The sequence below is a fragment of the Diabrotica virgifera genome, chromosome 9 (genome assembly GCF_917563875.1).
Source record: "Diabrotica virgifera virgifera chromosome 9, PGI_DIABVI_V3a".
Classification (NCBI taxonomy): Eukaryota; Metazoa; Arthropoda; class Insecta; order Coleoptera; family Chrysomelidae; genus Diabrotica; species Diabrotica virgifera.
This window is the reverse complement of record NC_065451.1, coordinates 74,151,948-74,169,512: the sequence shown is the minus strand read 5'-3', so window position 1 is coordinate 74,169,512 and position 17,565 is coordinate 74,151,948.

Genomic DNA, 17,565 nt, shown 5'->3' with positions numbered 1-17,565 from the left:
ATTGCTAACAAGTGCCGTGCACGTACTGTACTATACAGCCGTCAATGGTGAGTGCCAAACAGATGCCATTCCGGCAGTCGAATGGTGCATCCAGAGCGGAGTCCCATGTATCCGATTTCCGATATCCGAAAATCGTCTCTTTTCGTAGTAGCTAGTTTAGCAGCTATCACATGGTTGCGATTATCGGATACGAAAATCTGTATAAACTATCAACTGTCAATTTTTTGTTTATTGCTTGACATTTGTTATTTGTTTGGTTTGGTTAGTAATTGCAATATTGTTGTAAATTGTAATTGTTACTATGGATAACGTTGAAGAAACAATGGTGGAGATGCAAGAAACTATGGAAGAGTTGAAATATTTATCAACATCATTTAGCTTCATTTCCTGCAATAAATCATTAAAAGCCCCTTGTGACTTTTTGTGTTTTAATATTTCACGGACCCAATATCTTCTTGGCCGCATTGTAGGTTTGGTTTGGTTAATTTGGTTTTGGTTTGTTTTTGAGAATAAAAAGAAGCAGACATAATAATAGGACTTTATTAACTTTACGAATATAACTTCTTCGATTTAAATCCATGTTTCAATAAATTGAATGCACAGAAATAAAATGAGGTTACGTTACAATTAAAAAAAGAATGTGTGTACTTTATACTCACGTAAGAAGTTATACTTCTATTATATGATTTCAACGAAATCAATATACTTTAAACAGTTTCTCTACTACTTTCCACAAATTTTTATTAAAACAATACCAAAAATTAAAAAAATAAAAGAATAAAACACACACAAACACATTGAAAAATGCCACAAATGATTTCTGAACAATAATTGTTGCCAAAAATTTTAATTAAATACGTATTTTCTGAAAACAATTATATAATAATATACTTACAATCATAAAATCTATAAAAAAAAATTAAAAAATGATATAACTTGCATTGGGCTTGAACCTACTTCCCGTGTATCCCGCCGTACGAGAGTCGAAACGATTTCACAAACTGAACAACTTTTTGACAATTTGTTTATATGAATTTTTATTAGTTTGATTTTTGCCGAATTAAAATATAACAATATATAGAGTAAGAAAACGAAAAATTAGATGAAAATTTGTAGAAAGTTTGTTCGTAATCAGATTATGTGAATTAGGTAAAGCATTGCCTACTAGGGGTATAGCATAGCAAGTACTAGGTAAGTACATTAATTTTTTTACATTTTCCAAATAGGTATGAAGATAATTTTTTTTTGGAATACAACTGAAACATTTAGAATTACGTACCTGTGGCTTTTCAAAACTATTTAAAAAGTTACTATAATTATAAATTTGATTTTATTTTTGTCCTCATAACAATAAAAACTAATATATTATACAACATTTTTGTTTACCCATAACCTCCATATTGAACAATTATTGACAGATCATTTCAACACCCAATCAGAGCCCGTATAAAGACTAATACCAAACTGTCGGTGTGCGCATGCGCGCAGATCAATATAAATTCACCCTCAATCTCAATCGCGCCTAAAGAAGTATAACTTCAAAAACGTCCGTTTTATCGGAAAAAGTTAAAATAATTTCATCTTTATCCGATGTCGGAAGCGTGGTTAAAAATTTCAGATAAAATTGGGCGCGAACATATTCTGATTCGATTCTGACCAATGAGAATACATTCGGATCAACGTATTGTCGGAAATCGGATACATGGGACTCCGCCCTTATTCGTACTCACATTGACGGCCGCCTCAATACGATATTACCGCTCATGGTTAATAATTAAATATAACAGCTTAGTAATAAATTAATGACGCAAATTTATTCAGGATCATGAAAGGGGGGCTTTAAATTTGATTTATTCACTTTCTGACTTTCATAATAATAATCTTTAACCGAGTTATGGTCTTAAAAATGGCCATTTTCGCGTTTTACAAATTTTAAATAGCTTATAACTCGAAAACGATCAACTTTATTGAAAAATACAAAAGACCTTTTTTGTTCAGAATCCTCAAATAAATCTATAAAAAATTTCCACAAGGAAGAACTTCCTGTAGTTGGCTGTATTGTATACCATTAATTACAAGTGAAATTTAATAAAAAATTTTCTTCTTGGTAAAAGGTATATTAGTTTAAAAAGCCCTAAAGGAATACAAACATATGAACAAAACGTTTTCGCTCTGTAACAAGAGCATCATCAGTGTTACAAGAACATGGTGAACCAACCAAAAAGTACAAAGGTCAAAGTATTTTAAAAAATAGACAAAAGTCTTATATAAATGAAAACATCGAAAAATCCAAAGGATGGATAAAATTCCTAGGGATACGGCCCTAGGGCAACATATGACTCCCACATGTTTTAAGTGGGTCAAAAGGTAACTAGGTCATTCTGTTATAAGAGGTTGCCTGCCACCTTCAACCTTATGGGGGCGTTTTTCAAGAGCCACAACCTTTCTCTTGGTATAAAAGTAAGAATGCTGAGATGTTACGTCTTATCTGTCCTTTTTTATGGTGTTGAATCATGGACCTTGAACGAGGATATGTGCCGAAAATTGGAAGCATTTGAGATGTGGCTATATCGGAGAATGCTTGAAATCCCATGGACTGATCGGGTCATAAATGAGGAGGTTCTTAGAAGAATGGGGAAGAACCGAGAAGTACTAACCACCATCAAATCTCGAAAGTTGGAATACTTTGGACACATTATGCGAAATGAATCCAGATATGCCCTCCTACAAGCCATCCTGCAAGGAAAAATATTTGGAAAGGGAGGTCCAGGAAGAAGACGAACATCCTGGTTAAAGAACCTCAGAACCTGGTTCAACACAACATCTGTGCAGCTTTTCCGCGTTGCTGCAGATAAAGTGAAGATTGCCATGATGATCGCCAACATTCGTCACGGATAGGCACATCAAGAAGAAGAAGAAATAAGGACCACTTTTCGCATGGGCGACTTCTTGATCCTTATTATGGGGTGTCTCACGAATGTGATTATGCAAAAAAAGAATGTGTGTGTACTTTGTACGCACGTAAGAAGTTATACTTCTATTATTATGATTTCAACGAAATTAATATACTTAACAGGTTATTTGTATTTTATTTAAATATTAAACTAACTTTCTTTACCTACCACTTTTAAAAAATTTTTATTAAAGCGATACCAAGAATATAAAAAAAATATGAATTCCAGGATTTGAACCCGGGACCTCTTGATCTCCGGCCACACGCTCTACCACTGAGGTATATCCCTTTTGCTTTGACAGGTTACAAAATTTATCATACATACTGACAAATTTAATACAAAAATACTTTAAATATACTTACTATTATCACAGATTAACCCAACACAGATGCGAAAGCTATGCTATGATGCCGGTACAAAAATTGGTAACCTTGAAACTAAGGAGCACAGTTGTTGTGCCGGTGTTTGCACCAATACAATTGATAACTTACAAAATAGTTCATTTGGTCTATAATACTTACTTTGACACCTGATTTGATGTTTACTATATTTACACTAAAAATTAAGACAAACAAAACTTAACAAAACATTGGCAATTTAATAAATTTATGTGTTAAACGAAAAAGGAAATAAAAATACAATAGGTAATTTGGGAATTCTAGGTACATATGTCCTTAACAAAACAAGAGAAAGTTAACTAATTGTTAGAAAAATGACAATCGTTAAATATTTATATATAAATGGTCATTTATTAAATTTCTGTGTATATTGAAAAATAATAAAAAGTTGCTTGGAAGTGAACACGATATAAATATAATAGGTACAAAACAAGAGAAAGTAAACTAGCTACAAAAAAAACAAAACAAAGTTTTTCCTTAATAAAACAAGAGAAAGTAAACTAGGTATTAGAAAAGTGACAATCGTTTGGTGACAGTAATTTGTGAATTCCAGGTATGACCTTCCAGAAAAAAAACCAGATAAAGTGTTGTTAATATAATAATTTTCAAGTTCCAGGTTATTTAATTATATAATCAAATTTACTTATATAAACAACGTTTAGTTGGTAAATAAAGATTTTTTTTCAAAAAGTGATAAGTTTTGGGTCCAAAAAAGTATAATGAGCGAATTGTTTGTATTCCTAAGAATATCTTCTGGCCTTTGGGCCTTTTTTCTGCAACAGTGCCTGAGTTGTTAAAATTTCGGCCAATGATTTATTAAGAAATTTGTCACATAATTTTTTAAACTGCTCTCTCTTGTTTTGTACCGTTTTGTTTTTTACATATTTTTCTATTCAAAAGTTTTCTTTTTAAAAACCTGATTTTATATTTCAGTTTAGATTCACGTGGCAAGTTATACATAAAAGATGCTAGTGTTTGTAATAATACTGAAGGTGATAACTGGGAAACATCTTTTGTAATTCTTGTAGTAATGTTCTTGTTTAGAGGATATTAACTGTAAATTTTCCGTCGCAGGCGTTATTCTATTACCTGAAAAATCATATCTTTTTATTATTGAAATTATTGATATTTACCTAATTTTTTACCTGACAATATTTGAACTTTTTTCGGCGGCTCCTCAGACGTATTCGCGCAGATACCTTTAGATTCGGTAAAAATTGACGGCAAAGCATTGTCATACAAGAGTTTTCGTCGTGAAGATGTGCATAAAAATTTATTTTCAAAATACTTTTCGCAAATTCTGTATCTAGTTAAATCCTCCTCTAACAAATCTTGTGTTTTAGTAGCTTTTAACCATAGCTCACTCCTATAACATAAGATGTTTTTTAATAAAAATTTAATGTCTTGTTAATATCTCTTTAATTTTTTAAGATTATTTTGACTATCTTCAATAACAGGGCGTTATTCATTCTTACTAGTAACTAAAATTTACTGTTTTCAAGACAGGATTTTTTTCAGACTTATCAAAATATTTCTTGAAAAAATACTATTGGAACTATTTCTAACACACATAGCTTGAGTAACCATTTTATGTGTGTTTCGAGATTAATATAATTAGTATGATATAAGTAATATGCCGCTTAATCAGTATTTAGAAAGTAAATCAATTTATTAATGACACTACATACCTTATTTTATCCTTTGGCAATCTAAAAAATGATATTCCTTGACCCGTCTTAGATGAACACCCTTCACAAATACACGTATATCCAACCATTTTTAAAAATATAACAAAACTATTTAAACACACTTGATAAATAGAAAAAATTCCCAATAATCAAGTCAATTTAACACTACAATAAGCGCATGTACTGTCGAGGTTATTCAGGAACTGACAATAAGCTTAAGCCTACATACTAAGCGAGATACTAAGCGACTACCCTTTTGGTAACTCAAAGTAGGAGGAGTTTACCAAAACTCGGTACCAGAGTTATCGCCAGGGTTTCGCATCTGTGTTGGGTTAATCTGTGCTATTATTATAAAATATCTTATTCCCGAGGAAGACAAATCCAAAGACACAAAAATTATAATAAATAATACATTTACTAAAAACACTAATATATCCTTTTCACACCTTTTCTTGCACTGATATATTTCTACATAACTTGAAAGATTCAGCAACTAAACGCCATACTGTCTGTGTGCGCATGCGCGCAGTATTGTGAAATTTTACTCTCAATCGTGCCTAAAGCAGTATAACTTCAAAAATCTCATGTGAATATTTTTTCAGGGAAGCTGCTGTTTCGCCTTGTCTATTTAATTTTTAGATTTTAAGTCTAGTTTTATATAAAAAAAAACAGCGACGTATTAGTATAGTTCTTCCACTCTAACTTTTGCCATGCATTACGATTCATTTTCAAACAAATTAAGCCAAAACATAAAGTGAAACGAACCTCGATATGTATATACATTTTGTATACTATATACTATACAGGGTGAGGCAGATAACTGGCCTATTAGAAATATCTCGAGAACTAAAGGCAACAGAATCATGAAAATTGGAATAAGGGGGTTTTGAAGGATGATCTATTAAACGAAAATATTTTCATCTCTTTGAAACTTCCGGTTATACCGGAAGTTGCTTATAACTTCGTTTTTTTAATGGGACACCCTGTATATTTTTACATTTTTGGATTCTCTTCGATGTCTTCTTTCTTAAAATATAAAGTTTTGTAATATTATACAGGGTATTTTAAAAGATAATTACGTTTTTTTATTAATTTCGTAGCAACATTCACACCCTGTAGAATTGTAGTAGTTTGACATCTAAAACTCTACTTACGTTCAAATGATTTTTAATATACTCTACTATTGTTAAGAATTATTAGTATAGCTAAATTTTTAATTTTAGTATACAGGGTTGGTCGAAACCCGGAATGAGTATTTTCTGAGTTTTCTTAAATGGAACACCCTGTATTTTAGTATCGTAATGAAATGCTATTTTATGGTACTTTTTATTTCTTAAGCATTCCCTATACCTAACTGCTTTAATTTGTGCTTAATTGTTAATCGCACCAACAATCTTAACTAAGTAGGTATTTCGATAGCTAAACCATTATTGGTAATTTTAAGGACCAGTCTGGATTAATATGTATTTATTTCTGAAAAATTATTTGGGATTGAGTATTTTCACGGCCAACCTAATAAAATTTTACGTATTTTTTGTTGCAATTAATGTTTAGCTTGAATCACCAATAACTCACAAATTAAAGCAGTTAGGTATAGGGAATGCTTAAGAAATAAAAAATTACTATAAAATATCATTTCACTACAATACAAAAATACAGGGTGTTCCATTTAAGAAAACTCAGAAAATACTCATTCCGAGTTTCGACCAACCCTGTATGATAAAATTAAAAATTTAGCTATACTAATGATTCTTAACAATAGTAGAGTATATTAAAAATCATTTGAACGTAAGTAGAGTTTTAGATGTCAAACTAATATCTACAGGGTGTGAATATTGCTACGAAATTAATAAAAAAACGTAATTATCTTTTAAAATACCCTGTATAATATTACAAAACCTTATATTTTAAGAAAGAAGGCATCGAAGAGAATCCAAAAATGTAAAAATATACAGGGTGTCCTATTTAAAAAAACGAAGTTATAAGCAACTTCCGGTATAACCGGAAGTTGCAAAGAGATGAAAATATTTTCATTTAATAGATCATCCTTCAAAACCCCTTTATTCCAATTTTCATGATTCTGTTGCCTTTAGTTCTCGAGATATTTCTAATAGGCCAGTTATCTGCCTCACCCTATATACTACACATCGGCGTACGTTTCACTTTATGTTTTGATTTAATTTCTTTGAAAATGAATCATGACGCATGGGCAAAGATAAAATGGAACAACTATATAATATAATATTGTATGGATCATCGTCGAAGCCGATATGATCATGTATTTGGTGATATTTTGGTATATATAAACCAAATAGAACATGTATTTGGTGATTTTTCTACTGACTTTCTTGGGTGTGGATATGTCTTTTTAGTTTACTCCTCCGTCTCCGTAAGGTCTCCGTTAAGCCACCATCAAATATTTAGCGTATTGTCTTTGTGGCATGCTAACATGGATTTTTACTCAATCGTGGATCTGGAGAAAAACTTTGTACATGAAAATCTTGGACTAGGTCATGATGGAATGCTTAATAAGAAGACCCTTCTTAGGGTGCCTGTCCGTTCCAAACGTTGGCGATCATTCTGGCTATGATAAATCTGTTGGTTGCTATACAGAATAGTTGTGTTGGGGTCTTTCTATACCATATTCTCAGGTTAGTAAGCCAGGATATTCTTCTTCGGCCTGGGGTCCTTTTTCCTTCAATTTTTCCTTGCAAAATGCATCATATCCGACTTGATTTCTCATTATATGTCCCAAGTACTGCAGATTACGGCCCTTTACGATGTTACCAAATCTACGGTTGTGTTCGTCCTCCGTACCTAGTACTTCTTCATTGACGACCTTTTCTGTCCTAGGTATCTTCAGGTTCCTTCTTTACAACCATAGCTCAAATGCCTGAATTTTCGATACAGTTTTCGCCTTCAATGTACAGGTTTCTACTCCGTATAGAAGCACTGAATACACATAACATTTAAAGAGCCTTATTTTTGTTTCTAAGGTGAGGTCCTGGCTCTTGAACACAGAGCTCATAGTGAATAATGCACTTTTTGCTTTTTCCAATGCGAGATATAATCTCTTGTGTGTTGTCCCACGACTCTATGGCTACGACTCGATTAGCTTCATTTCCTGCAATTTTCTTTTGACCTGGCACCTACATCAAAGTACTTTGTTGCGTTCCGCCGGCTTCTTGAAGAATTGTTTACAGTTCCAAACCAATTTTGACTTACAAGTAAATGACTTTATAGCCTTTAACCCGAGAGTAGTCGGGCTGTTAGAAAAATCTAACATTTTATCATTTTCCGTGATAATTTGATAAAAAACTTTGCAACATAACTTTCCACTCGTAAGTGACTCGAGGAACATTTTAGTAATGCGTAGGTATGTTTTTTATTTCTTTTTTTTTTTTTCTTTTTTTTATTTTTTTTTCGTGGAATTTATGGCTTCGGTGAGAACCAATGAGCTTTAAAATTGTTAGAAACATATATATTTTTAACACAAAAAGTGAATAAAAATAATATAAAATAAAACTTTGTTTTAAATTCGTATTTAAATTCGTATTGTTAGATAAACACAAACGCGCCACTGCTTACGTGACAGAAAAGAGCGCGACACCTCCCGGGTTAAAGCAGTTTGGCTCTCTGACAAAACAAAAACTTTTGCCCTACGAGCGTTTCGGTTGAGACATTCTTGGGCACTAACGCCTATGGCATGTATTTCTGCCTGAAAGACAGAAATCGTTGAGGCATTTCCAAGAGTTCTATGTTGTGTTCGTGGCATTTTGGGTAATTAAATACAAACCCAAAAAAAGATGAAAAAGCAGAAAAATCTCGATGTATTTTTTATGCCTTTATCACAACAAACTGTTAATACAGATGAAATGGCCCCGCCCCATTCAAACAGTGAAGCGAGATTGCGGCCAATATACAAGAGAGAGGTCCTAGCACTGGCGAAGCGTCCATGTAACCACTGTTACCATTGGTAACAGTTCAAAATCTTGCAATAAATATTTTATGACTGTTATGAAATAATTCCATTTATATTTTTTACCAACAGAAAATATTTGTTAATATTACCTAATTCAGTAAATAGCCAACTAGACGCACGAAAATATTGGCGAGATATGTCAATCCATTGCACGTTATTATATGCTGTTACCAATACTGGCAGTGGTAACGCAGGAGAAACCTCGCTATCGCTCGGGACTAGCTCGTTTCTGAAAATTTTGAAAGACCGACGGCTCTGTTAGAGACGGCGCGCGGGCACGCTGTGTATATCAGTATTGTAACCATTTTGAGGATTGGTAACATTAGTTTAGTACCTATTACAGATTACAGTGTGCGTGCATTTAAACATGGAAGAGTGTTGCTACGTATTGCGTAATTGATCAACTACTTGAAAAGTTATTCTCCTTGTATATTTTTTTTATATATAATTTTGAAGAAAAAAATGATATTGAAAATGGAAGAATTAAAATATACACAATAGTTTTCAAAATCTACTCTTTTTCCTACTTGTTCATTTTTTTATGTTAATTTTATGGTAGATTAATACGTTTAGTTTGTTTATTATTTATTGTTATACCTGCTACATATACATAATTACATACATATAATTTGGGAATAGTGATTTGTTTAATTTTATCCCACAGGATTGAAAACAAAAACTTATATTTGGGAGGTTCAAAGTAATTTTTTTTTTAAATAAGATTTTTTTACATCTGGTTTGGTAACACTTTAAAAAAAGTCACGCGTCGTCACTGGGTCCTAGAGAGAGAGAGAGAGAGAGAGAGAGAGAGAATGCAAGGGAAAATTTGACAGGCCGTGTAATTTGAGTTGCCTATATAATCTTAAATCAGGGAAATGGACCTCATATTTTTCATAAATAAAAAAAGGATTTAAATTTTGAAATACTGCCCATCAGCCCTAATACCAAGTTAAAAGAATATTATGAGGTTCATTTCCCCGATTTAAGTTTATATAGGCAACTCAAATTACACGGCCTGTCAAATTTTCCCTGGAATTCTCTGTCTCTCTCTAGGACCTCTCTCTTGTATGTTGGCCGCATTAAATTCGCTTCACGCCCATTCCATTAGTATTGACAGTTCGTTGCTTTATCATCATTTTTACAGAATGTCAAAAACATTGAGAATAACGTCATTTCTTCTACATTAATCTTGTTAAATACTGAAAATACAAAAGTTATGGAAGCGATAACTGCATACACATACCAAGAACAACAATTGGTAATCAAAAGCGCTATACGAAAACAAGCAGATAAAAAGAAACACGAAGCAATACTAGAGAACCATTTTAACCTTAGAACCAATTCGATCGAAGGCTACTTCATCAGACTCTCAGCTGACAGCAAAAAGCATTATATTTTAAAATAGTCCAGTCGGGTTAGACGAATAACAGGCCTAACCTTGAATTAGGAGCTGCCCCAAATTTTATTTTTTTATTCTTTAGGGGGGGTCAATAGTAGTGTAAATTTAAAATCTCGACTGAATTTCGCCATTGCGTTAGCCGCCATCTTGATTTTAAACGAGAACGGTTTTTGCTCAATATCTCCGCCATTTTCAACTTTTCGACAAAAAGTATAACAACCAAAATTGTTGAAAATGTAATTTTCTATCATTCTTATTTTCACAATTTTTCGGGCCATCGATATTTTCCAAGTTATAGCGGAAAATATTGACAGTTATATATAAATAGAGCATAATTATTGAATTATCTCGTTTATTGTTAGTTTTACGACAAAAATGCTTCTATACAAAAATAGAGAGAATTGAATTCTACACAATTTTAGTTTCCTTCATTTTTTTGCTAAAGTTAATATTTAACGTAGTATTTATGCGATAATGGCGCGAGCGTAAGATCTGATTGATTTTGCAGCAATTGTTTTTGTTCAATATCTACGCCATTTTCAACTTAAATTGTTCCAAATATGATTTCCTACAATTTATTTTTAGCAATTTTTTCCATGCGGTTGATATTTTCCGAGCTAAGTGGGAAAATAATAAAAAGTGGTGGGGGGAGCATAATTACTGAATTGAATCTTTTTTCCGAGCTGCCCCAAATTTTATAATTCTATCCTTTAGGGGAGATCAATAGTAGTGTAAATTTAAAATCTCGACTGAATTCCGCGGTTGCATTAGCCGCCATATTGATTTTAAAGGAGAACCGTTGTTGCTTAATATCTCCGCCATTTTCAACTTTTCGACAAAAATCGTAGAAACTAAAATTGTTGGAAACGCAATTTCCTACATTTTCTTTTCCACAATTTTTTAGCCGATCAATATTCTCCGAGTTAAGGAGGAAAATAGTGGAAGCGGAGGGGAAGCATAATTATAGAATTGTCTCATTTATTATTAACTTTACGACATAATTGTACATAAATAAAAATAAAGAGAATTACATTTTATACAATTTTTGAAACTTCCAATGAAACACCAACCAAACTAAGTACATAAAAGACATAAATAGTAACTTATATGCATTAAGTTAACGTAATTTTATTACCTAGCGGGTTTTATGGGTTGACTTTGTCTGTAGATAATTAAGTTTCATGTCAGCTAACATATTTTAATATTTCAATTTTTTTTTTAATTTTGGACCCCGCTGGGGGAATTTTCCCATTCCCCCTCTTAGACCCGCCACTGGTTCTCTCGAAATATTGTAGTAAATCGTAATTGCAACAATTGCAGTCCTTACAAATTTTGTCGAAAAGTTGAAAATGGGGAAGATATTAAACAAAAACAATTGCTTTAAAATCAATCGGGTCTTACCCTCGCGCTTTTACCGCTTACGTACTACCTTAAATATTGATTTTATCAAAAAAATGAAAGAGATCAAAATTGTTCAAAATTTAATTGTTTTCATTTTTGTATAGGTTAAAATTTGTTGAAAAAGTAATAATAAACGAGATAATTCAAAAAATCAATAATTACGCTTTAACTGTCACTGTTTTTCCCCATAACTCGGAAAATATGGACCGCACGAAAAAAATTATAATAAACGAAATTATATAAAATCATATTTTCAACAATTTCAGTTTTTATACTTTTTGTCAAAAAGTTGAAAATGGCGGAGATATTGAGCAAAAACGGTTCTTGTTTAAAATCAAGATGGCGGCTAACGCAACAGTCAAATTCAGTCGAGATCTTAAATTTGGACTACTATTGACTCCCCCTAAAGATTAGAAAAATAAAATTTGGGGCAGCTCCTAATGCAAGGTCAAATGGTATCCCGACTGGGCTAAAATTACTAGAAAATCTGAAATCGCCGTTAAGTCTCTACCAAATATTTAGCGTATTGTCCCTGGGACAAGCTAAAATGGATTTTTACTTAATCGTGGACCCTGAGACAAACTTTGTACTTTGTACAAATCTTAGACTATGTCATGATAGAATGCTGGATACAAATACTCTGAAAGAAGATATAGCTTTTTCTTAGGGCGATCCAAACGTTGGCGATCATTCTGACTATGATGATTTTGTTTGTTGCTATCGAAATACTTGTGTTAAGGTCTTTCTATAACATGCTCTCAGGTTAGCAAGCCGAGATATTCTTCTTTGTCCTGGAGCCCTTTTGCTTCAATTTTACCTTGAAAAATGCATTGGAGTAGCTCGTATCCGACTTGATTTCTCATTATATGTCCCAAGTACTGCAACTTGCGGCCCTTCACGATGTTGATCAAATCTGCGGCTGTGTTCATCCTCAGTAGTGCTTCATTTTTTACTTTGGGTGCCCATGGTATCTTCAGGATACTTTTGTACAACCACAGTTCAAAAGCCTGAAGTTTCGATAGAGTTTCCGCCTACAATGTCCATGTTTCTACACCGTATAAAAGCACTGGAGTATACGTAACATTTCAGGAGCCTTTTTTTTGTTCCTAGGGTGAGGTCATGGTCCTTGAACACAGAGCTCATAGTCAAGAATGTACTTTTTTTGCCTTTCCGATGCGACATCTAATATCTTGGGTATTGTCTCACGACTCTATAGCTATAGCTACAGACTCAGAGTATATATGGTCTTTAAGACTATGCAGCGTTTCCGCACGTCGACCTATAGAGGTCTTTTGTGCATGTCTTAATCTAGTTAAAATCTAGGATGTCAATGCTTATGATGAAGTTGACCTAGGTGACTTGTTTACTATGTCAGAGGGCGCTAGAGTGAACTCTTCTAGAAATTTTAGTAATTTGCAGAACAGTGCTACACAGTTGCATAGAATATATGTTCTGCCGTTTCTTTTTCGTTGTCACCGAAACGACAGTTCTCACTATCTGATTTGCCCATTTTTTTGAGATGGTATCTCAGAGAGCAGTGACCAATGAGAATGCCAGTGACCATTTTTATCTTTTTTACTCATTTCGAAAAGGCGGTATATTGTAGTAGGCGGCACTCTTATGAGCCTCTTTACTTGCCTTTGTCCTGGTGTATTGGAGTAATATATAATGTAGTTGTAGTTGATTGAGTTCTCAAATCAGGAGTTCCTTCCTCTCCGATGTGGCTTTTGTTTGATAGTCCAAAGAAGACTTCTGGACCTTGGAATGGGATATTTATTAGCACTGACACCCACTGGCTCCCAGAGCAAAGTACTTTGTTGAGGAATTGTTTACCCGCCAGCTTCTTGAGGAATTGTTTACAGTCCCAATAAAGACTTTTGCCCTACGAGTGTCTCGGTTCAGACATTCTTGGGCAATAATATCTATGGCATGTATTTCTGCCTAAAAGACAGAAATCGGCGTTGAGGCGTCTCCAAGAGTTCTATGTTGTGTTCGTGGCAATTTGGGTAATTGAATACAAATCCAAAAGAAAGAAGATAAAGAAGAAAAAAGTAGTGCTACACAATTGCATACTAGACCGGCCCTGGCAAGGTATGGTGAAGTTGTACTGATATTGTACTCCTAGTTTTTACTAAAAACAAGTGGTATTATTAAATAGTTTTTTAAAACTAAAGTGTTTATCTACTAGATACTACTACGTAAGTCATCTATACGTAATTATTAGTTTATTATTGTGAAAAGGAAACGTCAAATAAGAAAAATACACCACCGTACAATCATTTTGTGAGGTTAGCTAGCATGCGGTTGGTTTGTCACTTACCAGAGTCGGACTGAAGCTTTCGCCACCGCAGCTTAAAATGACTTCACACAATGTAAACACACCTTCCGATCTAACCAGTCCAGTAAATCAACGTTCAAACATCACAAACAGTTTCAGCCGCTTCACAGTCTTTTCCGAGTAAGACCCAAGCAATTGTATTTAGTTGTATCGATAATGCAAAACTGCAGGATTATTTAATTCCTTTGGGCACAATCATCAACCCAAAAAATATTATTTTTTCATCTAGATTATCTCATAATAGAATCTGCATGTATTTAGCACACAAAACCGTAGTAGATAATTTCATGACACAACATGGCTCTATAAAAGTACTCGGCGAAGTTGTAACAGCACGGAGACTTGTCTCTCCAGCAGAAAGACTAGTTTGTCTGGTGTATGCCCGTCAATTCTTCATCAAGTATTAGTTGAAGAATTACAGAATATCGGTTTAAAGCTTATTTCCCCAATAACATTTCTGAAAATTAGCTCCACTCTTCCCGAATATAGTCACATACTGAGCTTTCGGAGGCAAGTTTATGTAAGCCCTATAACATCAGCAATTCCAGATTCTATTCTAATAAATTTCGACCAAACACCTCACCGCATATTTTTGTCACAAGGTACACTCACCTGCTTTATTTGCAAAAATACAGGATACATATCATCCCAATGCAATAGCAGTTCAGTAACGGAATCAACTCATATTGAGTCAAACAATGAAGTACCAAATCCAACAGATCCAACAAGTATATTACACAAGGTACCAAACACTCAGCAGTCATCAAGTTATCCATTATCAAATCCGAGCATATCACCTACACCTACAAATCTCCATGACCAAGAAATTACTAATACTCCTACTCATAGCAACACTTTCAATCAACCTCATTCAGCGGCAATACCGTTTTCACAAACTTCGGAGGCAATATCCTCCAATTTATCAGCACCATTTCCATTAGATACAACTGCAGAAAAGTCTAACAAAACTAATACATCACCACAATTTTCTGAAACAACCATTTCAACCAATCTTACAAATAAAACCTCAAGCTCGACTTCTGCCACTGCCAATGAGTTTGCTCCAGTACCTCCAAATGTAATAAAGCCACAACATCTAAGTGAAAACTCTAATAGCACTTGCGAAAACGCAAGTTATTCCATAAAACGCAGTATTGGTGAGATCGATACGCCTCCTTCAGACTCAGCAATTTCATCACAAAATCTGTTTGCAAAACCCAAATCATCTAAACCAAAAAAACCGCGCTCATCTAAAGTCCCATCTACACGGGTAACTCTTGAAAATTTTATTGATAATCATACCCCACCATTCGTTTTAAATTACCACCAATTGTCTTTACTTATTGATAATGTCCAAGGCTCCCCCGACACTATTAGTGTCGTTAAAGAATTTACAACTGATATGGCTGGTTTACTCTATCTTTTACAAAGGAGCTATCAATATGCAAATGATAGATCTACAAAAACCAAGTTTACAAAACTTAAAAAAAAACTACACAACTATTTAGGGAATGAGATTTCTGACTTAGACAGTGACTCTTCTGCAGACAATTGTTCAGTATCATCTAACTCCGAATCTGTTAACAACATTCAACGCGATGCTTCAATGGAACATTGATGGATTTTTCCATCGTCTCCCTATGTTACAGCTTCTTTTATCTGAATATTCTCCAGATATTATTTGTCTACAGGAGACAAACTTAAAGACCAATCAGTTGTATAATTAAAAACATTTCACTTGTTTACCCCCAGTTATCCTGTAACATCAAATGGTAAACATCAGCCATTGTTTGTTGAGTACTAATACCTCAAAATAGTGAATTAGCATCGTTTAAAAATAGTGAAAGTGGTCCAGCAAGAACATTACACTATCCACAAGCTGGGTAAGTGTTTACCAAATTCAAAGTGTCCAAATAGACTATTAATTAGAATTAGAATTACACAAAGACTATATAGACTTTTTATCAGCAATTTATTTTCAAATGTTTTTATTTTATTATTCTTGGGTGCGACTCAATTGCACTAGACAAGAAATATTAATCATCCATTTATAAAAATGTTTTTGGCTGGAAATGGGAACGGATCCGGTCCAGTCAACAATATATATATATATATATATATATATATATATATATATATATATATATATATATATATATATATATATATATATATATATATATATATATATATATATAATGCACAAATGAATCAACCCTCAAATACAATGATACCAATGCAACCAAATCATCAATATATGCAACAACACAACTCTGTATCAGCAGACATGATGCACTATTATCAAAATCAATTCCCACCTCTTCCAAATATGTCCACTCATCCATCTAATTTCCAAAATTTATCCTTACCTCAAATGAGCCAAAACTCAGTTCCTCCGCAGCCAGAGATACACTCAAAAACTCTCGAAGAAGGAATAGATTATTCCCTACCGTCCTCATCAAGTGACGATGAAAACATGGAAAGTGATGCAAATTCTTGTCCGTGGCAACAACTAAAACAGTCGAGATCAAAAAGAAAACGTAGAAAAATAGCAGAAACTACTGAGCAAGGTGCTTCAGTAAGCACATCTAATAGGTTTCAAACTCTCTCAGAAGAAAACGCAGATACAAACCAAATCCATACCAGTAAAAGAAACGATGACAACCCAAATACCCAAACGAAAGATCCCAAGCCGCCCCCTATTTATGTTTACGGAGTAATAGACTACAAAGCAATGACTGACTCTATAGCGCAAGTTACTGAAGATGAAACATATTATACTACCACTCTTACCTATACTACCACTCTTACCACTGCTAAAACACCTGATTCTTATAGAAAAATAATAAATTACATGAGAGAAGAAAAAATAGTACACCATAGCTATCAACTCAAACAAGAAAGAGCATATAGAGTCGTCCTAAGAGGTTTACACCATTCTATACCCTTAGAGCAAATAAAATCTGAATTATTAAGGCAAGACCACACAGTCAGAAATGTTTTAAACATCCGGCACAGAGTAACAAAAGAACCCCTACCATTATTTTTCGTCGATTTGGAACCAAAAAACAACAATAATAAAGTTTTTAATGTGGAATTTATATACAATACCAGAATTAGAGTAGAAGCTCCGAAACACAAGAACACCATTGTGCAATGCACTCGATGTCAGGCATACGGACACTCTAAGTCATACTGTTATAAACCTTATAAATGTGTTAAATGTGGAGGATCACACGACACCAAAAGTTGCACAAAGCCGAAAGACACACCTGCAACATGTACTCTTTGCAAGGGCAACCACCCAGCGAACTATAAAGGCTGCACTGTTTATCGAGACTTATTAAAAGCAAAGAACAGGAATAACGACACAACTGGACCTAGAAACACACAAGGATACATAAA